This window comes from Pleurodeles waltl, chromosome 4_2 (genome assembly GCF_031143425.1).
Source record: "Pleurodeles waltl isolate 20211129_DDA chromosome 4_2, aPleWal1.hap1.20221129, whole genome shotgun sequence".
NCBI classification, from domain to species: domain Eukaryota; kingdom Metazoa; phylum Chordata; class Amphibia; order Caudata; family Salamandridae; genus Pleurodeles; species Pleurodeles waltl.
In genome coordinates this window covers 187,537,073-187,561,570 of record NC_090443.1, presented here as the reverse complement: position 1 = coordinate 187,561,570, position 24,498 = coordinate 187,537,073, and the positions used below count along the sequence as shown (strand labels likewise).

The 24,498-nt window shown below is 48.2% G+C and overlaps 1 protein-coding gene across 14 annotated transcripts in view; it reads right to left on the bottom strand.

The window, feature by feature from the left end:
• The window catches only part of DUSP12 (dual specificity phosphatase 12), a 696,805-nt gene that overhangs the window by 151,594 nt on the left and 520,713 nt on the right, over nucleotides 1-24,498 (bottom strand). The gene's annotated exons all lie outside the window — the stretch shown is intronic.

The window sequence follows — 24,498 nt, the reverse complement described above, 5'->3', positions numbered from 1 at the left end:
GTGTGTGGGAGGGTGCCATCAAGCCAATTATGGTGTTCTTGATAAGATAGAGGTATCTCTAAATATGCATAAGCCCTGTATTGTCCAGGGACATTCACAACAGTGTATTCGTGAAAAGTGTTTGTACCCCCATCAACCGTTGGAAATATGACCCAAGAATAAAAAAGTTCTGTTCTATAGGCTGCATGGGCGTCCACCACAAAAGTGACCGGACCCCCATGGACTGTCAGTCCATGTGCAACTAGATGTCCTGTGAGCGGGTGTCGCATATTAACTGCTATATTCACTACAATAGGATTCGCCATTTGTATAAAACAGCACCAGGTCAGAGAAGGCACACCAATATCGGGGTTTTCCTTTCAAAGTTCAAGCTTGAACAACCAACCACTAAGTAATAGTATACTGTGGTGGCGGAAATCCTCAGTTCAACGGACGTCTCAGCTTTCAGAACCGAGGAGTCAAAATATATATGAGACCGAGAGAGTATAGCCGGACCCAAACATTAGACTCAGACCAATAGTTGGCGGCACCATGTCGCGTGGGCTCTCATTATCCTAAATGAGACTACTGGATTTCTAGGCAGCAGGATTGATAACGGTGTGGGAGACTGAGTCTGACCCACGTGTAAAGAACTCTGTCACCCTAAATCCGGTTCTTGCTCCGGCTAACTAGCAGTGCCTCATTTCTCCCAAAGGGAAGAGATGATTGGGCAGCCGAGCGCATGACATCTTTGGAACTTCTCAGGGAAGTCGTGGTCACTCAGATCCAAACCAACTCTCATTTACAATATGATCTCATATACAAATGACAAAGACAGTATAAGTTTTATATAATGTTTTAATAAAACGACTGTATTTTAAATAATAAGGCGTGAGCCGCAATAACCAGAACAATACAACACAGTAGGATTGAAATAGTCACCAGGAGAGTAAAACATAAGAACAAAGCTATCATAGTGCCTAACAGTTTCTACTCTACCTCTGCTTGTTCTATTTAGAGCACAGCATGTTAAGCTTCTAGCTTGCCTGTTTGTATCACTGGGGAGACATCAGCCCTCATACCTGAGCAAAGGCCTGTGATCTTGGTTCAGCATCTGCAACGAGGCAGTCAGCGTCTAGTTGTGGTTCCCTGGTCGGAATCTCCCTCTTGCGTGTATTGGGACAAGGAAGTGATTTTATAACTAACATGTCAGCGTGATCACAAAATGTCCCTACGCAGGAATGCCAAGTCTAAACTCCTACCACGTCTATCGGCAATGTACCAGACTGTATCCTTGACTGAAGCACAGAGTGAACAGGAATGTGTTATGGAGAACTCCAGTGCTGAAGTAGGCTAAACAGTGTGATATGAATAAAAAACAAAACCGTAGAACTGGCTATTTGAAAAATAACAGTACGAAGCCTAATAAAAAGCATTTAGGGCAAAGTGCACAGAGGCTCTAAGCTGCAAGCAAATGAATAAAATACATCCAGGGCAAAGTGCAAAAAAAGGCCTAAAGCCTGAAGCTAACGCGCAAAGGATACGTAAAACTAACCACACTACAAGAGGACCAAGCTCTCCCATGGACAGCTGCCCTGTCCAGAAAGGACTCCAGAACCGCCCCAGATCCATAACTCCTGTCCACTCTGCACCAGTCACCCACGTCCACATCCAGGTGGCACACTGGTCCAGAGCAGGTCCCCAGGTGATTCCCACCTATTGTACACCATGGGTTGACCCCTCCTGGCCAACAAGACGACGCCTGCAGCCTAAATCCGGAGGGTCCCCATGACTGCGAGAGAACTGGACGAAGATTGCCGACGCCTAAAGGTACCTTGGGCCTTGGGGAATCCGAACACCGGTCCAGCAAAGTTCAGCAGACGGCCCAGCCTGTGGTCTTCCAGAATCGACCCCCTAGACCTAGCCTGCAGCATCTCTGGTAGCCCTATTGAGATGCATTGGGAGACCCGATGCTGTTTGAACCCTGCACTCGGCCGCCCCTGTGCCACTGAGGGTGTGAGTTTGGTGCTGAACTGTGGCCCCCCGGTGCTCACTCAAAACCCCCAGGGTCTGTCCCCCGAAGACACGGGTACTTACCTGCTGGCAGATCCGATTCCAAGTGCCGCCAGTCTCCATAGGAGCCCATTCTAAATCTTGCCTCACCTTTGACCTCTGCACCTGGCCGGCCCGTGTTGCTGGTGATGGGTGTTTGGGGTTAACCTGAACCCCTACCTGCTGTGGACATCCCAACCCCTGGAGACTGAAACTGTAAGTCTTGTACTTACCTCAAAACTGTACTAACTTTTCTTCCCCCCTAGAACTGTGTTTGAAAATTGCAGTGTCAACTTTTAAAACAGATTATAGCTATTTATTTGAAAACCGTTTAACTTACCAAATTGAAAGAAAGTGGTGTTGATACATATGATATATAAAAACCATTGGCCTGGAGTTAGTCATTGAGTGTGTGCTTCCTTTATTGTCTATGTGTGTACAATAAATGCTTTGCACTACCCTCTGACGCATAACTGCTCAGCCACACTACCATAAAAGAGAGCATTAGAATTATCTACTTTAGCCTCTCAAGTCTCTGGGGAACCCCTGGTGTCTGTGCACACTATATCTCATTTTGATCCAGTATATACAGAGCCCGCTTGCTACATTGGTGGATCAGCGGTGGGGTCTACAACTTTGCATCTGCTGGACTACTCAGCCATTAGGTTCAAGTTTTATTATTATCAGTGCGTCTAGTTAATGAAAACCATTGCACTTAAACAAAGTAAAACAGTAAAATCAGACCATTAGTCTTAGAAAAAAATAAAACCATAACAACTAAAACCATGGAATTAAGCCCCGTTCAACACAGGTGGTGTAGGTGCTGGGTGTTATAGTTTTAGCGGCCTGGCTGAGGGCTTATTCCAGAGTCTTGTTGTCGGCCAGGGTGCGCTCTACGCCCTCCAGATATCTCCACCGTATGGGCAATCAGTTTTTGGTTGGTGGTGTTAAGGCAGATTACAGATGCGTGTCTGCATGTGCAGACCCCCCAGTTGGACCCACAGTGGTTTCAGGAGGCTGCGGCGCACCCCCAGGGTCCTGTGGCACAGGCAGAGCTCCTGGGGCCCGTTGTGGGTGTTAGCACACACAGCCCACAAAGACCATCCTTTGGTGGATATCACCATGGCCTCTCATGCGTTTCTACTGGGAGGACCCCCAGGCGGCAGAGCAGGAACTTCCTCTTGGTGCTGTAAGTTAAAGTTTTACCCAGGTAGGACTGGTGAGCTAAGGTCTTGTAGCTGTTCAGGACTAGCCAGGTGGGGTGCCTTTTCTTGAGGGCTGTCTTGTCGTCAGTGAGGGACAGAAGCTTTGTTGTTCTTTTAGTTAGGGATCTGAAGAGTTTGTGGTTAAGCTCCGATGTCCACAGGCTCTCAATGTCGAACTGCTTTATTGAGGAGTCAAGGTATATTTCCGCTGATGAACTGATTTTCGTCATGATTTCTTCCCAGATGTCATGGTTTGTGGTGTTTGTGGCCGCATCCCTAGTTTTGTGAAGGAAGTTGATAAAAGCTGCTCTCTTTGCTAGAGACTGTTTAAGTAAGCCAAACTCCAACCTTATTTGTGCGGGTGATGTACGCCTCAGGAGCTTGGACAATTGCCTGTAGATGCTTACTACAGTGGAGTCCATGACTTTTGTGTCCCTGCCGCAGAGTGTGATACCGCCGTAGGCTAATGTTGGAATTACCTTGGCTCTTGCTACTTCTAGCAGTGAGTATCTGTTCAGTTTTGTTGCCAGAGACTGTAGCCCCAAGGACAGCACACCCCCTTCTGTCTTATTCCTGTCTGAGAAAGGAGCGGTGGTAGTCAAACAGAAGGCCTAGATATTTGTAGGTTGTTGTTTCTTCAAGCGTGCTTCCGCTCAATCCCCAGGTTGTTGCCCTTTTTAGGGCGCTCTTGCCAATTATCATGATTTTGGTTTTTTTGTGGTTTATTTATAGCTCGTTCTCGAGGGCGTAGTCCTCTGTTGCTTTCAAGAGGTGTTGCATGCCTACCCTTGTTCTGCTGAGCAGCACAAAATCGTCTGCATATAGCAGGTTTGACAGTTGCTTCTTTCCCAGCCGTGGTGCATGGGCGTTGACTGAGGATAGCGTCATTGAGAAGTCAGCCATGACGAGATTGAAAAGCGTGGGGGCCAAGACACAGCCCTATTTGAAGCCTTTTGTCGTAGGGAATCTTCCTGGATAGGTTTGACATGTTGTCCAGTTTGATCCTGACCCACGTGCTGGTGTACAGTGACTCAGTGGCTTTCAGCAGTTGCTGTGGAATTTGCCAGTTGTGGAGTTTCTCCCAGAGTTTGTTTTGGTTGATGCTGTCAAAGGCTGCTTTGAAGTCGAAAAAGCAGAGATGGAGTGGGAGCTTTGTGGTTTTAGACTAAGAGAGGAGTGAGGCTTCTTTGTAGCCCTTTGGGGTTGGCATCTGGTGGCTACGGCGTTTCTGGTGTATTGCTGGGTGTATGAGTGAATGAAAGCCTCCCATTTGTCTTTGGTTTACCCTTCTCTTCTTTGGGAGACTTTTAGGTGCTTGTCAGCTTCCTCAGTTAGGGAAGCTAGGGAGGAGGCTGTCCATTTGATCCTTTTCAGATGACACAACTGTTAGGTGCCGGCAGGTGCCGAATTGCTCATGTGTAAGGATGGTGCCGCGAAGAAAGCCACTTCCTGTGGCAGGTGATCGCTTTCAGGCCTTTGCGGCAGTGATAGGGAGACCCAGGTGTAGTTTATTAAGGAGTTTCCGTTTGTAGAGTGGAATGATAAGGAAGGGGGATATCTTTGCTGAATCAACCATTTAGTGCTATGAGACCTAAGTGCTCAAGGGAGCCAACTAAGGCTGTTCCTTTGTTGCTACTTTTCGCTGCTTTGATCAGTGTTTGTTCGGGAATATACCATTGGTTTTCCTGGGCGTCAAAGACCTCAATGGTGTCAGACCCTCCTAGCAGGTTCATGTTGAAGTCCCGTTACTAGTAGTGGAAGAAGAGGGTGGGAGCCAGCAACTTGAGTAATATGGTCCACAAGCAGGTTAGACAGCTCAACTTGAATTTTCTGTCTCAAGGGTATGTTTATGTTGAATAGGATTAACCCTAGCTCCTCCCTTTTGTGTTGATAGGTTAGGTGCACAGTGAGGTATCTGTCGGAGTCCGAGGAGAGCATCTTGCAGCTGGCCTTAAGAGCTGTTGTCCATCAGCCATATTTGCCTGCCTTGGTGGTGGGAAGGAGGGCATAGGATTAGTCCGGGATGGTGATTAGTTCCAGTGCCCAGAGTTCTTGTAAGGCAATGATCAAAAAGCCTTGGAGATATGTCCGTTTCCCGGGGTCTTGCAGTTTCATAGAGCGCGGGCCAGGGAGAGCCAACAAATCGACCAAAGTTATTTGGCAGTCCAACACGCTGGCTGGGGCCGTCCTCAAGGAAAGCTAACACTTTAAGAAGTGGGACATCATCCTGGAAGAGGAGAAGACCCCGGCTATCCATATCCTCTCAGGGCACACACCGGATGACACTAGGAGGCAGTCTGCAGCTCCTCACTCTGGGGGGCAGATAGACCTAAGAAAAATAGGCTGATCTGCCTCCAAGGGGGACAGAAATTACCTAAAACAAATTTGCCCCCAGGAGATCGACCCTTGCCTAAGGGGTTGCTCCCGTTGCATGAAATTGACCCTTAAAAAAAAAAACTCCCTGGTGACTAGTGGTTTCTGCCCCCATTGGGGGCAGACTGGCCTAAGAAAAATAGGCCAATCTGTCCCCAAGGGGGGCTGAAATGGCCTAAATATAATTTGCCCCCCAGGGGAGCGACCCTTTCCTAAGGGGTCGTTCCCCACGTCTGAAAAACAAACCAAAAATAAATAAAAACATCCCTGGCGCCTACAGGTTTCTGCTCTTCCGGGGGCAGATCCGCCTAATAACAAAAGGCAGATCTGCCCCCGGGGGGCAAGAAAGGGCCTTGAAAATAATTGCCCCCGGGGGAACGACCCTTGCCCTGGTGTCTAGTGGGCATTTCAGCAGCTGGATTGCTTCACGATCCGGCTAAGGAAATGCTCTGAGAGACATTAAAGGGAAAGAAATTCCTTTCCTTTCCACTGATGCCTCTCAGGCCCCCATTACATGATTGGAAGAGAAATGCTTTTTTCATTTCTCTTCCGATCCGCACTGGATGCGCACGATCGTGCGCTGATGTCACCAGACGTCACAGGGGAGGGGGCGTTCAATTAAGCGATTTCCCTTCCAGCCCTGCCATGAGGGGGGTGGGGGTGCTAGCTTCCCCCGAGTGCCAGTACTAGGATGTAATGGTTACGTCTGTGGTGCCTCAGTGCCGCAGCCACAGACGTAACCATTGCGTCCTTGGTACCCAAGGGGTTAAAATACATTAGTTGAAAAATAAACATTAGTCGGAATTATGTGATTTAAGTTCTGTGAATTTACTCAGAAGGGATTTCCTCTGATAGACAAATTATGTGACATTCTGTATACTGGCTGGGGAGAGATATATTGTATACTGGATAGTGTTGCATGAAATGCAAGATGAGGATTCAGTTTTTAAACTTAGTTCAGAAGATTCAAGAGCTGAGGTTTGACAAAAGATCTACCGCTGGATTTAAGACATACTGTCAAAGAGGTGGTATGGGATTACACCAGTAAAAAGATTGGACTGATTGAAAGGGCACAACAAGTGAAAATAAAAATTCAACTAGATGCAATATATCCTAGAACAAGACAGTAAAGACCTACAAAAGAAGCAGAAGAAGGAATCAAACAAGTGACTGATAAAATGATTAAGCTTGGAATTCCCAAAGAGAAGTGCTTTGTACTTCTTGCAATTTTCTGGTGATGGGAATTAATAAATACAATGGAAAATGGAGAATCATACAGGATCTCCGAAAGATAAAGAAAATTGTTGTTCGTTGTCCATTGGGACCGAATTTAGCAGTAATAGTGTTTCAGATTCCATCAGAAGCAGAATGGTATACAGTCACTTACTTATGACACGCGTTCGTCTCCATACCATTAGATGAGAACTCACAGTTCTCCTCTTTGCATTTCAATTCAGTCTAAAATTGACATGCAACTCCGTTTTAGTCTAATATATTTAGGACTGGCTAATAGCATCGAAGACCAAAGAGGAATGTGATCTGGATACAATTGTTTTGTTAAATCATTTGGCAGAAAATTGACCTAATGGTCTCCTTGACTGAAGAGCAGTATTATAAAAGAAATGTCATTTATCTTGGACACTATTTTGAAAAAGGTGTGAGGAAAGTCTCTAAAGAATATGTTTCTGTAATTTTAAAATTGAGTCCACTAACTACCAGGAGGAAGGTTTGGATGTTTCCTGGAATGGTTGGATACTGTTGTTAGTGGATTCCAAACTTTTCCATGATTACAAAACCTTTAGTAAGATGAAGGTGAAAGTGCAATGATGCATGGGATCTGCTACCATTTGATGATGAGTGTCCTGAGGTTTTGAAAGAATGCCTGATTACAATATGATTGTTTTTAATTTTGCCATGAGCAAGATGGATATGTGTGAGAAAGTAGCCTCTTTCTAGCCTTGTTACCCCCACTTTTGGCCTGTTTGTGAGTATATGTCAGGGTGTTTTCACTATCGCAATGGGATCCTGCTAGCCAGGGCCCAGTGCTCATGGTGAAGACCCTATGTTTCAGTATGTTTGTTATGTGTCACTGGGACCCTGCTAGCCAGGACCCCAGTGCTCATAAGTTTGTGGCCTATATGTATGTGTTCCCTGTGTGATGCCTAACTGTCTCACTGAGGCTCTGCTAACCAGAACCTCAGTGGTTATGCTCTCTCTGCTTTACAAATTGTCACTAACAGGCTAGTGACCAATTTTACCGGAACACCCTTATAATTCCCTAGTATATGGTACTGAGGTACCCAGGGTATTGGGGTTCCAGGAGATCCCTATGGGCTGCAGCATTTCTTTTGCCACCCATAGGGAGCTCTGACAATTTTTACACAGGCCTGCCACTGCAGCCTGAGTGAAATAACGTCCACGTTATTTCACAGCATTTACCACTGCACTTTAAGTAACTTATAAGTCACTTATATGTCTAACCTTCACCTGGTGAAGGTTGGGTGCAAAGTTACTTAGTGTGTGAGCACCCTGGCACTAGCCAAGGTGCCCCCACATCATTCAGGGCAAATTCCCCGGACTTTGTGAGTGCGGGGACACCATTTCACGCGTGCACTATACATAGGTCACTACCTATGTATAGCGTCACAATGGTAACTCCAAACATGGCCATGTAACATGATCCCCCGAGTCTCTAGCACAGACCCGGGTACTGCTAAACTGCCTTTCCCGGGGTTTCAGTGCAGCTGCTGCCAACCCCTCAGACAGGTTTCTGCCCTCCTGGGGTCCAGCCAGGCTTGGCCCAGGAAGGCAGAACAAAGGACTTCCTCAGAGAGAGGGTGTTACACCTTCTGCCTTTGGAAAAAGGTGTCAGGGCTGGGGAGGAGTAGCCTCCCCCAGCCTCTGGAAATGCTTTGATGGCCACAGATGGTGCCCATCTCTGCATAAGCCAGTCTACACCGGTTCAGGGATCCCCCAGCCCTGCTCTGGCGCGAAACTGGACAAAGGAAAGGGGAGTGACCACTCCCCTGACCTGCACCTCCCCTGGGAGGTGCCCAGAGCTCCTCCAGTGTGCTCCAGACCTCTGCCATCTTGGAAACAGAGGTGTTGCTGGCACACTGGACTGCTCGGAGTGGCCAGTGCCATCAGGTGACGTCAGAGACTCCTTCTGATAGGCTCTTACCTGTGTTACTAGCCTATCCTCCTTCCTAGGTAGCCAACACCTCCTTTTCTGGCTATTTAGGGACTCTGCTTTGGGGAATTCTTCAGATACAGAATGCAAGAGCTCACCAGAGTTCCTCTGCATCTCTCTCTTCACCTTCTGCCAAAGGATCGACCGCTGACTGCTCAGGACGCCTGCAAAACCGCAACAAAGTAGCAAAGACGACTACTGCAACCATGTATTGCTTCATCCTGCTGGCTTTCTCGCCTGTTTTCAGGTGGTGCATGCTCTGGGTATAGCCTGCCTCCTTCTTGCACCAGGAGCTCTGAAGAAATCTCCCGTGGGTCAACGGAATCTTCCCCCTGCAACCGCAGGCAACAAAAGACTGCATCACCGGTCCTCTGGGTCCCCTCTCAGCACGACGAGCGTGGTCCCTGGAACTCAGCATCTCTGTCCAAGTGACTCCCACCGTCCAGTAACTTTTCAGTCCAAGTTTGGTGGAGGTAAGTCCTTGCCTACCCACGCTACACTGCATTGCTGGGTACCGCGTGATTTGCAGCTGCTCCGGCTCCTATGCACTCTTCCAGGATTTCCTTCGTGCACAGCCAAGCCTGGGTCCCCGACACTCTAACCTGCAGTGCACAACCTTCTGAGTTGTCCTCCGGCGTCGTGGGACTCCCTTTTGTGTCTTCGGGTGGACTCCGGTTCACTCCTCTTCCAAGTGCCTGGTACGGTAATTCCTGCTTCTGTGAGGGCTCCCTGACTTGCTGGGCGCCCCCTCTGTCTCCTCACCCAAGTGGCGACATCCTGGTCCCTCCTGGGCCACAGCAGCATCCTAAAACCCTAACCGCGACCCTTGCAGCTAGCAAGGCTTGCTTGCGGCCTTTCTGCGTGGGAACACCTCTGCAAGCTTCTTCACGACGTGGGACATCCATCCTCCAAAGGGGAAGTTTCTATCCCTCTTCATTCTTGCAGAATCCACAGCTTCTACCATCCGGTGGCAGCTTCTTTGCACCCTCAGCTGGCATTTCCTGGGCATCTGCCCACTCTTGACATTGTTGCGACTCTTGGACTTGGTCCCCTTGTTTCACAGGTACTCAGGTCCGGAAATCCACTGTTGTTGCTTTTTTGGTGTTGGCCTTCCTTGCAGAAACCCCCTATCACAACTTCTGTGCTCTCTGGGGGTTATAGGTGCACTTTACACCTACTTTTCAGGGTCTTGAGGTGGGCTATTTTTCTAACCCTCACTGTTTTCTTACAGTCCCAACGACCCTCTGTAGGAGGCTGGCCTGGCTTGTAGTGAGTACCGAGGGGTACTTGCACCTTGCACCAGGCCCAGTTATCCCTTATTAGTGTATAGGGTGTCTAGCAGCATAGGCTGATAGATAATGGTAGCTTAGCAGAGCAGCTTAGGCTGAACTAGAAGATGTGTGAAGCTACTACAGTACCACCTAGTGTCATATGCACAATATCATAAGAAAACACAATACACAGTTATACTAAAAATAAGGGTACTTTATTTTTATGACAATATGCCAAAGTATCTCAGAGTGTACCCTCAGTGAGAGGATAGGAAATATACACAAGATATATATACACAATAGCAAAAATATGCAGTATAGTCTTAGAAAACAGTGCAAACAATGTATAGTTACAATAGGATGCAATGGGGACACATAGGGATAGGGGCAACACAAACCATATACTCCAAAAGTGGAATGCGAACCACGAATGGACCCCAAACCTATGTGACCTTGTAGAGGGTCGCTGGGACTATTAGAAAATAGTGAGAGTTAGAAAAATAACCCTCCCCAAGACCCTGACAAGTGAGTGCAAAGTGCACTAAAGTTCCCCTAAGGACAAAAGTCGTGTTAGAGGAATAATGCAGGAAAGACACAAACCAACAATGCAACAACGATGGATTTCCAATCTAGGGTACCTGTGGAACAAGGGGACCAAGTCCAAAAGTCACAAGCAAGTCGGAGATGGGCATATGCCCAGGAAATGCCAGCTGTGGGTGCAAAGAAGCTTCTACTGGACAGAAGAAGCTGAGGTTTCTGCAGGAACGAAAAGGGCTAGAGACTTCCCCTTTGGTGGACGGATCCCTCTCGCCGTGGAGAGTCGTGCAGAAGTGTTTTCCCGCCGAAAGAACGCCAACAAGCCTTGCTAGCTGCAAATCGTGCGGTTAGCGTTTTTGGACGCTGCTGTGGCCCAGGAAGGACCAGGATGTCGCAAATTGCGCCAGGAGGTAGAGGGGACGTCGATCAAGACAAGGAGCCCTCTCAGCAGCAGGTAGCACCCGGAGAAGTGCCAGAAACAGGCACTACAAGGATGCGTGAAACGTTGCTCACCCGAAGTTGCACAAAGGAGTCCAACGTCGCCGGAGACCAACTTAGAAAGTCGTGCAATGCAGGTTAGAGTGCCGTGGACCCAGGCTTGGCTGTGCACAAAGGATTTCCGCCGGAAGTGCACAGGGGCCGGAGTAGCTGCAAAAGTCACGGTTCCCAGCAATGCAGTCTAGCGAGGTGAGGCAAGGACTTACCTCCACCAAACTTGGACTGAAGAGTCACTGGACTGTGGGAGTCACTTGGACAGAGTTGCTGGATTCGAGGGACCTCGCTCGTCATGCTGAGAGGAGACCCAAGGGTCCGGTAATGCAGCTTTTTGGTGCCTGCGGTTGCAGGGGGAAGATTCCGTCGACCCACGGGAGATTTCTTCAGAGCTTCTAGTGCAGAGAGGAGGCAGACTACCCACACAGCATGCACCACCAGGAAAACAGTCGAGAAGGCGGCAGGATCAGCGTTACAGAGTTGCAGTAGTCGTCTTTGCTACTATGTTGCAGTTTTGCAGGCTTCCAGCGCGGTCAGCAGTCGATTCCTTGGCAGAAGGTGAAGAGAGAGATGCAGAGGAACTCGGATGAGCTCTCGCATTCGTTATCTAAAGTTTCCCCAGAGACAGAGACCCTAAATAGCCAGAAAAGAGGGTTTGGCTACCTAGGAGAGAGGATAGGCTAGCAACACCTGAAGGAGCCTATCAAAAGGAGTCTCTGACGTCACCTGGTGGCACTGGCCACTCAGAGCAGTCCAGTGTGCCAGCAGCACCTCTGTTTCCAAGATGGCAGAGGTCTGGAGCACACTGGAGGAGCTCTGGACACCTCCCAGGGGAGGTGCAGGTCAGGGGAGTGGTCACTCCCCTTTCCTTTGTCCAGTTTCGCGCCAGAGCAGGGCTAAGGGGTCCCCTGAACCGGTGTAGACTGGCTTATGCAGAATTGGGCACATCTGTGCCCAAGAAAGCATTTCCAGAGGCTGGGGGAGGCTACTCCTCCTCTGCCTTCACACCATTTTCCAAAGGGAGAGGGTGTAACACCCTCTCTCAGAGGAAGTTCTTTGTTCTGCCATCCTGGGCCAGGCCTGGCTGGACCCCAGGAGGGCAGATGCCTGTCTGAGGGGTTGGCAGCAGCTGCAGTGAAACCCTAGGAAAGGCAGTTTGGCAGTACCAGGGTCTGTGCTACAGACCACTGGGATCATGGGATTGTGCCAACTATGCCAGGATGGCATAGAGGGGGCAATTCCATCATCATAGACATGTTACATGGCTATATTCGGAGTTACCATTGTGAAGCTACATATAGGTAGTGACCTATATGTAGTGCATGCGTGTAATGGTGTCCCCGCACTCACAAAGTCAGGGAAATTGGCCCTGAACAATGTGGGGGCACCTTGGCTAGTGCCAGGGTGCCCTCACACTAAGTAACTTTGCACCTAACCTTTACCAGGTAAAGGTTAGACATATAGGTGACTTATAAGTTACTTAAGTGCAGTGTAAAATGGCTGTGAAAGAACGTGGACGTTATTTCACTCAGGCTGCAGTGGCAGGCCTGTGTAAGAATTGTCAGAGCTCCCTATGGGTAGCAAAAGAAATGCTGCAGCCCATAGGGATCTCCTGGAACCCCAATACCCTGGGTATCTCAGTACCATATACTAGGGAATTATAAGGGTGTTCCAGTAAGCCAATGTAAATTGGTAAAATTAGTCACTAGCCTGTTAGTGACAATTTGGAAAGAAATGAGAGAGCATAACCACTGAGGTTCTGATTAGCAGAGCCTCAGTGAGACAGTTAGTCACTACACAGGTAACACATTCAGGCACACTTATGAGCACTGGGGCCCTGGTGAACAGGGTCCCAGTGAAACATACAACTAAAACAACATATATACAGTGAAAAATGGGGGTAACATGCCAGGCAAGATGGTACTTTCCTACACCCTCTACAAGCTCACATAGGTTTGGGGTCCATTCGTGGTTCGCATTCCACTTTTGGAGTATATGGTTTGTGCTGCCCCTATACCTATGTGCTCCTATTGCAATCTACTGTAACTTTACATTGCTTGCATTACTTCCTTTTGCTATTACTGCATATTTTTGGTATTGTGTACATATATCTTGTGTATATTTGGCATCCTCATACTGAGGGTACTCACTGAGATACTTTTGGCATATTGTCATAAAAATAAAGTACCTTTATTTTTAGTATATCTGTGTATTATGTTTTCTTATGATATTGTGCATATGACACCAGTGGTATAGTAGGAGCTTTGCATGTCTCCTAGTTCAGCCTAAGCTGCTCTGCTATAGCTACCTTCTATCAGCCTAAGCTGCTAGAAACTCCTCTTCTACACTAATAAGGGATAACTGGACCTGGTACAGAGTGTAAGTACCCCTTGGCACCCACTACAAGCCAGGCCAGCCTCCTACAATATGCACTTTAATTTTTTACTAGAAAACATGGAGGACTGGGATTGGATCCAGTAGCTATAAGTCTTCAAGGCTGTTCAAAATTGGTTGTAGATGTCTCTCTGGCAACTGAAGAAAGTGACTGCATTGTAGAGGGCATACTTTAATTGTCTATTTCCCTCATTCAGTTGAGATCCTTTTAACACAGTGTAGCAGTCCCAACAGTACAGACACTCAGTAGAGGCAGCTTGTGTTATTAAGGTAAGTATTTATTTGTTATTTCAAATAAATGATGTATAGGATTCTGTAAAGTGGTTTAAAGATTATTTCTTCATTGGGTGGTGAGCTTCGTCTTCCTAACGTGCTTCTCTTCCTCTTTTCCTTTTAGGTGGCGCTTGGAATCTTCCTCATGTGATCCCGGGTAGCATACAGGGGAAAAAAAGGATAAATACCGATGGTGAGTGGAATGAAGGCCGTTAAATACGTCCTTTACTTAGCTGCAATACTGGGGAATGGGTTCAGGAAGGGGGTGTGCCAGTGAGGACGGTGGGCTGTGTCTCTGTTTGCTTATCTCCTAAACGTGCTTACTTTTGGTGGTGCTTGTTACGTGCCCCCTTTTTGGTGCCCTCTGACTCCCTCCCTGTCCTCCCCTCACCCTGCCTCCCTCCCTTCCCCAGCTTGTTTCCCTTTAAGGTGCCCCTCTGTTTGTCCACAAGGACCGTACCTTCCAGAGCCACGACCCTCCGGGGCCGTGGCTGGCTCTATGGAGGTCCCCTCGTTGGTCTCTGGTCCCGCTGTCGTCTTGTCTGGTCCCCTCGGGCTCCGGTACCACTCTGTTTTCCCTGGCGTCGTCTCCACAAGTTCCCGGCCAGCGGGACCGCCCTCCGTCCTCGGGGTTGCCTTCCGGATTGTGTGGCTGTCCTCTCCGACCGCTGCCGCCGCCTTTCTCCTCGCTCGTCGCTACTCCGTCCTCCTTCGCCGCTCCTCCGTTCTCGTTCGCCGCTTCTCCCTCCTCGTTTGCCGCTCCTCCCTCCTCGTTCGCCGCTCCTCCCTCCTCGTTTGCCGCTCCTCCCTCCTCGTTTGCCGCTCCTCCCTCCTCCTGGGGAATCCCTGGTCTTTGGCCTCCCGCTGGCCAATCCGCTGTGCCCTCGTCATCGGAGGTTGTCGAGGCAACCTCCGAATGCCGGCCCCGCCGTGAAAGCGTTCCCATGGCAACATGGGAACGCACAAACAACTCTTGTCCTGCTGGTGCCTTGCTTACGATCGGGCTGACCCGGTCACACACCCTTCCCCAAGAACTGTCCTGCTCTAGGACAGTGGTAGACAGGGGAAACCGAGACAGATAATCCGCGGGGGCTTGGCGAGATCCGGGCACGTGGCGCACCTGAAAAGAGAAGGGTTGGAGTTCAAGGAACCAGCGGAGTATCCTGGAGTTCGAGTCCTTATGTGCAGCTAACCACGTAAGGGGAGCGTGATCCGTGAATAATAAAAAAAGGTCGGCCCAGGAGGTAGTATTGTAGACAGTCTATGGCCCATTTGATAGCCAAACATTCCCTCTCAATAATTGGGTAATTACGCTCCCGAGGAAATAACTTCCTGCTGATGTAGACTACGGGGTGGTCAAGCCCTTCTGCATCAGGTTGCGTTAGAACCCCTCCAAGCCCAACATCCGAGGCATCGGTGTAAAGGTGGAAGGGTTTTGTAAAATCCGGGCAGCGTAGGATGGGGTTGGAGGTTAAGGAGTCCCTTAGTTGGTCAAAACTCGCATTTTGCATCTCCGAAAAAGGCAAAAGCCGATTGGGTTGGTGTTTAGCGAGGAGGTCCGTAAGGGGGGCTGCTATGGAGGAATAATGCGGAATGAAACGTCGATAATAGCCCACTAATCCTAAAAATGAACGTAAATCCTTTTTAGTGTGTGGAAGAGGGGCATGCAAGATAGCCTCCACTTTCGGGTTTTGAGGTTGTAGGGTACCCTGATTAATCCGATAACCCAGGTATGAGATGTCTGTCTTACCTACGATACACTTCTTGGGATTGGCTGTTAAACCGGCTGATTTGAGGGCGTGGAAAATCTTCTGTAGGTGTACCAAATGTTCTTCCCATGATTCGCTAAAAACGACTACATCGTCTAGGTATGCGGCAGAGAATGTAGGAAAGGGTTTTAAAATCCTATCCATCAACCTCTGAAAGGTTGCGGGTGCCCCGTGAAGCCCAAAAGGCAGGACGGTGAACTGATACAACCCTGACTGGGTGGAAAAGGCTGTTTTCTCCTTATCCTGAGCGGCTAGGGGAATCTGCCAATATCCTTTTGTTAAGTCGATAGTGGACATGTATTTTGCTCTTCCTAGTTTTTCGAGAACGTCGTCTACTCTCGGGATGGGGTAAGTGTCAAAGAGGGAGCTTGTGTTAAGTTTGCGGAAATCGATACAAAACCTGACACTACCGTCAGGTTTTGGTACTAGGACTACCGGTGAACACCAGGGACTATTGGAGGGTTCGATGACTCCTAAGGATAACATCTTTTTGATTTCTTCCTCAATTATTTGTTTTCTAGCTTCTGGAATGCGATATGGACGCTCTCTAGTGATTGTACCGGGATTTGTTCGTATGTTGTGGTGGATTAGGGAAGTTTTTCCTGGCTTCTCTGAAAACAGCGGTTGCCACTGTTTCAATATTGAATGTGCTTGTTGTTTTTGCCCCTCAGATAAATTATCGTTCACCGAGGGTAAAATAACCTCCGTGGATGGGGTGGTGGGGTAGAACTCGATATCTAGTGTCTTGTTGGGACACATGAAGTGACCCATTTCTATGGTTTGGTTAGGCTGTTCGGGTGTTTCCCATTTTTTTAGCAAGTTTACATGGTATATTTGTGTTTTTCTCGGATGGGAGGATATTTCAATGAGGTAGGTGACGGGGGAAACTGCTTTGATAATGCGATATGGCCCTTGCCATTTGGCGAGGAGTTTGTGTTCGGAGGTAGGCCTCATTATTAGGACCTGGTCTTCGGGTTGGAAAACCCGTAGTTTGCTTCCTTTGTCATATTGGAGTTTCTGAGTTCGTTGGGCCTCTTCCATGTTTGCATGCACGTCAGCCCACAAGCTGTGTAGGTGTTTTCTCAATTTTTTTGCATATTCTAATAATGGAGTCCCCCCTTCCTCCGCCTCAGCCTCCCAGGCTTCTACCGCCATGTCTAGTAGGGAGCGAGGTTGGCGTCCAAACACCAACTCAAATGGGCTATGCCCCGTGGATGCTTGTTCGTGGGTTCGTAGGGCGTACAGAACCAGTGGGAGCTTTTGATCCCAATCTTTCCCTGTCTCATTGATAATCTTTCTAAGTAGCGTTTTAATGGTTCGGTTATATCGTTCTACCAGTCCGTCTGTTTGAGGATGGTAAACGGATGTTCTGATCTGAGCTATCCCCAACGTTTTGCACACTTGTTTCATTAGGGTGGACATAAAAGGGGTACCCTGGTCTGTAAGAATTTCATGGGGAAACCCAAGTCGAGCAAAGATATTAATCATGGCTTGGGCAACTGCTTTGGTCGTCATACTCGTCAGGGGAATAGCCTCTGGGTATCGGGTGGCGTAGTCCACAATGACCAGGATGTAGGTATGTCCTTTTGATGAAGGAATTAAGGGCCCGACCAAGTCCATCCCTATTCTTTTAAAGGGAATATCTATAATGGGAAGGGGTAAAAGAGGTGCCTTCCTAGGCCTACCAGGTTCGGTTAACTGACATCGGGGACATTGGGCGCAATACCTTCGTATGTGGGCGTATACCCCAGGCCAGTAAAATTTTCTGAGCAAATATTCTTCAGTTTTCTCTCTCCCCAAGTGTCCTCCCCCTGGGTGATTATGTGCTAGTGCAAGAACATGATCGCGATAATCGGTAGGTACTAGAAGTTGGTGTTTACGTATACCCAACCGTGTGGTAGTTACTCGATACAATAAGTTTTTTTGTACTACAAAGTAGGGACCCACCTCCTCAGTCTCTTCTGATACGGCTGACCTCCAAGCGTGGGTAAGGGAGGGGTCCTCTCTCTGTTGTTGGCTAAAACTACTAGGAGCTTCTTGAAGTTCTGCCACTATTTCTCCGCACGATTTTTCACCTGCAGTCCTCCGATATTCCTCCCTCTCATGTCGTTTTTCCTTTCGTGACAATTTTCTACGATCAGCTGGACACTCAATACAACTTTCTGCAAAAGGAGCCTCTCTCCACCAATCTTTGACTACCTTGTTATCTCGGACGTGATCCAACAACTCTTGGAAGTGGATATAGTCTGTCCCAACGATACACTCCTCGATTAATTGGGGCACTATTCCTACGGGTAGGAAATCCTGATAGGGTCCCCACACGATTGGGAGCATCTTTATAGGATACTGGGCCTTGTCTCCGTGTATACAACATATGGTTACCCATTGTTTCTCTTCTGCGTCGTCATTCGTCAAGTCTTTTCTAATTACCGATTGGCTACAGCCAGAATCAACCAGGGCATACACACTTTTCCCGTTAACGGTTATCATTAGTTTAAATTTGAGAGCACCCTTTCCTGTACATAGTACCCTCCTCCTTGTCATTCCTATCTCCATTGGTTTCCCGGTATCCTGTTTTTGCGGACACATACGTGCGATGTGTCCCCATCCGCCACAATTATAACATTGGGGTCCCATTGTAGGTGGGCCTTCCGGAAATCTTCGTGGTACTAGGTGGTCGGGTGGACTTTTTACCAAGGTCTTTGGGTTCGGGAGGATCGGTTTAAGGATGTTTCGTGTCGGAGGGTTCCTAACATCGGTAGACCGGTGAAAAGCACAGGCGAGATCAATGGCCGTCTCAGTGTCCACTTTTGGGTGTTGCCTGATCCAGTGTTTTGTAGACGGTGGCAGACCGTCTAGGTATTGTTCTAGTATGATGGTCTTGAGAACCTCCTCCCGACTATTTCCTACATGGCCTAACCACTTCAATGCCAAATCTTTTACTCGAAAATAAAAGGTTCTAGGGTCTTCATTGACTCCCCATTTGATTTTACGAAATTTAACTCGGTAATATTCTGCATCGTGGCCCACCCTTTCCAGTATACTAGTTTTTATGTCTTGATAAGGGGTGTCACCACCCGGGTTGGCGGCTTGATACGCTGATTGTAGGATACCTGTGAGCAAGGGAGCAACGTACTGTCCCCACTTATCTTCCGGCCACAGGGCGGAGGAAGCCACTCTTTCAAAATTGGTAAAAAAGGACTCTGGATCCTCTCCCTCCTGATATTTCTGTAGTACCGAACTAGGTACGTTCGGATGTACCTTACTAGCGGCAATAGTCTCAGTTAGTTTTTTCATCGCGCTTTCGTGGACTAGCTGATTATTAGCCAGTATGGTCGCCTGACTCTTCAGAGCAGATTGTAGGGCCTCCCGATCCTCTTTAGCTTCTCGCTGTTGGGCTTCCCATACCAGCTGTAAATGTCTTTGCCCCTCCGCTAGCTGCTTGACCATTGTCTCTAAGGACGGACTTTCGCTCATTGTGTATACTGTTTGGACTGCCAGGAAGAGGGGTTTAAATCCCACTTCTGACACCACTGTAGCAGTCCCAACAGTACAGACACTCAGTAGAGGCAGCTTGTGTTATTAAGGTAAGTATTTATTTGTTATTTCAAATAAATGATGTATAGGATTCTGTAAAGTGGTTTAAAGATTATTTCTTCATTGGGTGGTGAGCTTCGTCTTCCTAACGTGCTTCTCTTCCTCTTTTCCTTTTAGGTGGCGCTTGGAATCTTCCTCATGTGATCCCGGGTAGCATACAGGGGAAAAAAAGGATAAATACCGATGGTGAGTGGAATGAAGGCCGTTACATACGTCCTTTACTTAGCTGCAATACTGGGGAATGGGTTCAGGAAGGGGGTGTGCCAGTGAGGACGGTGGGCTGTGTCTCTGTTTGCTTATCTCCTAAACGTGCTTACTTTTGGTGGTGCTTGTTACGTGCCCCCTTTTTGGTGCCCTCTGACTCCCTCCCTGTCCTCCCCTCACCCTGCCTCCCTCCCTTCCCCAGCTTGTTTCCCTTTAAGGTGCCCCTCTGTTTGTCCACAAGGACCGTACCTTCCAGAGCCACGACCCTCCGGGGCCGTGGCTGGCTCTATGGAGGTCCCCTTGTTGGTCTCTGGTCCCGCTGTCGTCTGGTCTGGTCCCCTCGGGCTCCGGTACCACTCTGTTTTCCCTGGCGTCGTCTCCACAAGTTCCCGGCCAGCGGGACCGCCCTCCGTCCTCGGGGTTGCCTTCCGGATTGTGTGGCTGTCCTCTCCGACCGCTGCCGCCGCCTTTCTCCTCGCTCGTCGCTCCTCCGTCCTCCTTCGCCGCTCCTCCGTTCTCGTTCGCCGCTTCTCCCTCCTCGTTCGCCGCTTCTCCCTCCTCGTTCGCCGCTTCTCCCTCCTCGTTCGCCGCTCCTCCCTCCTCGTTCGCCGCTCCTCCCTCCTCGTTCGCCGCTCCTCCCTCCTCGTTCGCCGCTCCTCCCTCCTCCTGGGGAATCCCTGGTCTTTGGCCTCCCGCTGGCCAATCCGCTGTGCCCTCGTCATCGGAGGTTGTCGAGGCAACCTCCGAATGCCGGCCCCGCCGTGAAAGCGTTCCCATGGCAACATGGGAACGCACAAACAACTCTTGTCCTGCTGGTGCCTTGCTTACGATCAGGGTGACCCGGTCACACACAGACATAATGAACAGTAGGTAGACAAGTTATGAGCAAACCATTCTAGCAGCACAGAATATTTCCATGTGAAGGTGTAATGTCTTAATTCCAGCAACACTGCTTCCGATTGCAGACAGGAATTATGAAGACACAGAGGATGAAAATTATGATGAGTTGGCACATGATTATATAGAAGTGCCCAATAATACACAAAACCAAGATCAGAGATAAGTAAATGGTTACTTACCCAGTAAGCATCTGTTTGTGGCATGTGATGCTGAAGATTCACATGCTCTGCATACTCCTGCCATCAAGTGTTAGGTCTGGAGTGTGCTAGTTGTTTTTCTTCAAAGAAGCATTTTCTAGTCACGGGATCGAGTGGTGACTCCTTCTCGATGATACTGTGCATGGGGATCAACTCCTTTGTTAGACTGTTTTAATTACATTTGTACAACTATATATAAGAACAAAGTAACTGAAACAGCCACAGACGACAGGGGAGGAGGGAAGGCGCATGTGAATCTATAGCACTATATGCTACAAATAGATGCTCACTGAGAAATAACATTTTCCGTTCAATGGCATGTGTGTGGCTGTAAATACACATGCTTTGCATAGACTCTAAAGCTGTCCCTCCATAAAAGCGGTGGCTAGCCTGTGGGAGTTGCAGTTAACTGGAACAGTGTTTGTCCCACAGCTTGACCTACATTGGCTTGCTGACGTGCTAGTACGTCCACACAGTAATGCTCTGTAAATGTATGTGGTGTAGACCATGTGGCTGCCTTACAAATGTCAGCTATAGCTATGTTTCCACGGAAAGCCACAGTGGCTCCTTTTTTCCTAATCGAATGTGCTCTAGGAGTAATGGGTAACAGTTTCTTTGCTTTAGCATAGCAAGTTTGTATGAACTTTACTATCCATCTAGCCATGCTGTTTTTGTATATTGGACTGCCTTAGTAAGGTAGTGAAAAATCTACAAAGAGCTGTTTAGTCTTTCGAAACTCTTTGGTTCTGTCAATGTAAAACATAAGTGCTTGTTTAACATCTAGGTTGTGGAAAGCTCTTTCAGCCACTGAGTAAGGCTGCAAAAAGAAGACTGGTAGATCAATGAATTGGTTGATATGGAATTGGGAAAACACTTTACGAAGGAACATCATGGTTTGTGCCAAGGACCATCCTTTCTGTGAATTTGGAAGAAAGGTTCTTCCAAGGTTAGGGCCTGGATCTCACTAACAAGTCTGAGTGATGTGATAGCGACTAGGATTGCCACTTTCAAGTTACATACTAAAGAGGGCATGAAAAGGCTCAAATGGAGGGCCCATAAGCACATTATTGAGGTTCCAGGATGGCGCAGGAGGCAAAAGCTTTGATGACTGTGATTCTGAACAAGGAAGTATGTTGCCTGTACTGTAGATATGCAGCTATGGCCACGAGATGTAAACGAATGGAAGTGTAAGCTAGATTTCTGTAAGTGGAGCAAATAACAAACTATGTCTTGGACAGTAGCTTTAAAGGGATTAATACATTTGGGTTGGCAGAGGCATATAAAAGGTTTCCATTTTGCAGCATGCCATGCTCTGGTTGTGGGTGTACGAGTTTCCCTGGGAATGTCCATACATGACCTCAGGAGCCATATCGCAAGGTTGAGTGATTTAGGGTCTGGATGTCTAATCTGTCCTTGATTTTGAGTGAGAGGGTCTGGCCCGTTGGGGAGCTTCTCATGGGAAACTACTGAGAAGTCCTGAAATGTGTGGAGAACCACGGCTGACGTACCCAAGTGAGAGTTAAAAGGAACATGGTGAGAGATGTCTGTCTGATCTTCAGAACCAGAAGTAGAATGAAAGGGAGAGGTGGAATAGAGTAAGCAAATATCCCTGACCAGTTCATCCATAGAGCGTTGCTCTTGGACAGAGGGTGTGGGTACCTGGAGACAAAGCTTGGGCATTGTGCATTCTCTCCTGTGGCAAAAAGGTTTACTGGAGGGGCTCTCCACTTTAGGAAGTATTTTTGAAGGACTTGCGGGTGGAGTTCTCATTTGTGGACTTGTTGCTCCATTCTGCTGAGCAGGTCTGCAAATTTGTTGTCCGTTCCTGGGAGATACTCTGCCACCAGGTGAATGTGGTGGCGGAGAGCCCACTTCTATTTTGTCTAAGAGGGTTGTGACAACTGAGCCAACCGTGTGCCCCCTCTCCTGGTTTCTGTAGTTAATACCTGGCTGCCACGTTGTCCGTGTGGACTAAGACAACCTTATGAGGTAGCGTGCCCCAACCCGTCAGTGTTTCGTCTGTGGTCAGACTGACCTGAAGCACAGGGTCCAGAAAAGGCCGCCCTCTCAAAAGGCTGGTGGTGTTCCACCATTGCAGAGAGCTGAGTATGGCAGTCTAACAACATTAGATCTTCCGGGAGACCCTGTGACTGAGACCACTGCTGTAGAAGACGCATGTGGAGTCTGGCATGGGAAACGATGGCAATAAAGGAGGCCATCATCCTGACTGTGTATGTACGATTCTCCTGAAACTGGGGAGAAGAGATTGAAAACTGAACCTGAGCAGGATTGAGGCATGCAATCCCCAACTCTGTTTTGAGAATAGGTTCTAGATAGGGCTGTATCTGAAGAGGTTGGAGATGGGATTTGACAAAGTTGATTGTGTGGAGCAGGTCCACTGTAATCTAAGTGTGATACTGACACTACGGTAGTGTGTTGTTTTTGATGAGCCAGGCATCTAAGTACGGGGACACATGTATGTTTTTCTTCTGAGGTATGCAGCGACTACTGGTAAGCACTTTGTGAAGACCCCGGGAGCAGTTGTGACTCCGAAAGTCAGGACTTTGAACTGGTAATGTTTGACTGCAACCACGAATCTTAGATATTTTCAGTGTGCAGGATGGATGGGAATATGAAGGAGACAGTCTTCAGATCTAAGGCCGTCATAAAGTTGCTTTGTTGTAAAAGTGGGATAATATCTGAAGAGTAACTATATGAAAGTGTTCTGAGAGAATGTAGTGGTTTGATGGTCTGAGGTCCAGAATAGGCCTGAGAGAGCAGTCCTTTGTGGGAACGAGGAAGTATAATCCTGATCACTGGTATTGTAATGGAACAGGCTTGATGGCCCCCTTGAGAAGAAGGGATTGTACCTCTTGTTTGAGAAGGGTGAAGTGTTTGTGGGATAGCCTGTGAGAGCGAGGGGGAATGTTTGGAGGAGTGGTAATGTGCTCCAGACAATAACCCTGTTGAATAAGGGAAAGGAACCATTGTTCTGTAGTGATGTTGACCTATTCTGGATAAAAGTCTTCCCCAACAGGTGTGGAGTGTGTGGGGGAGAAGTAAGTAGTCACTGTTTTGCTGTGGAAGAAGAGCCTCAGGAGGTGCTGCTCTTACCTCTGCACCTGTTACTGCCTCTGAAAGAAAACACACTGAAGAAACTCCTAGAACAAGAGGCTGAGGGCTGTCTGTTTTGGGAGGTAGATGCCTCTGAGGTTGCAGGTTTGTAACCACCTCGGAATGTGGGGTGACGAAAAGTGCCTCTTTCTGAGCGGGACTTAACAGCAACCATGGCTTTTGTGGTGTCTGTATCTTTTTTCAACTTCTCAAGGGTGTAGTCCACTTGAGGGCCAAAAAGGTGTTCCTAGTCAAAAGGCATATTAAACACTGCTTGCTGGACCTCTGGTTTGAACCCAGAGCATTGAAGCCATGTGTGCCTCCTTATTTACGCACTAGTGTTAATACTGCATGCAGTTGTATCTGCAGCATCTAGGGCACAGCGGATTGAATTATGTGTGACTGTTTGCCCCTCTGTAACAATCTGCTGCCCTCTTTTGTGGTGTTCATTTGGGAGAAATTGGAGGAGCTCCTCCATCTCATCTCAGTGAGCCCGGTCGTATCTGGCTAGTAAGGACTGTGAACTTGTGATACGCCAATGATTAACTACCTGGGCTGCCACCCTTTTGCCAGCAGCATCCAGCTGTTTACTCTCCTTATCTGGAGGAGGAGAGTCCCCTGTGGCCTGACTATTGGCCTGTTTCCATGCAGTAGTGGCCACTATAGAGTCTGAAGGGACCTGGGACCTGATGTATAACGGGTCAGAGGGAGCAGGCTTATATTTCTTATCTACTCTAGAGTTGATACGCCTACAGCAGACAGGTTCTTTAAAAATTTGGTCTGCGTGACGATGCATGGCAGGGAGCATAGAGAGTAATTGGATATCTCTATGTGTGGATGTAACGAAGTCCTGCTCAATGGGGTCCCTATGCAGCTCACCATTATGCAATGCGGCTGCTTGAGCTACTAAGTGCTGTTAGGACGTACTATTCTCTGGTGGGGAAGGTCTTG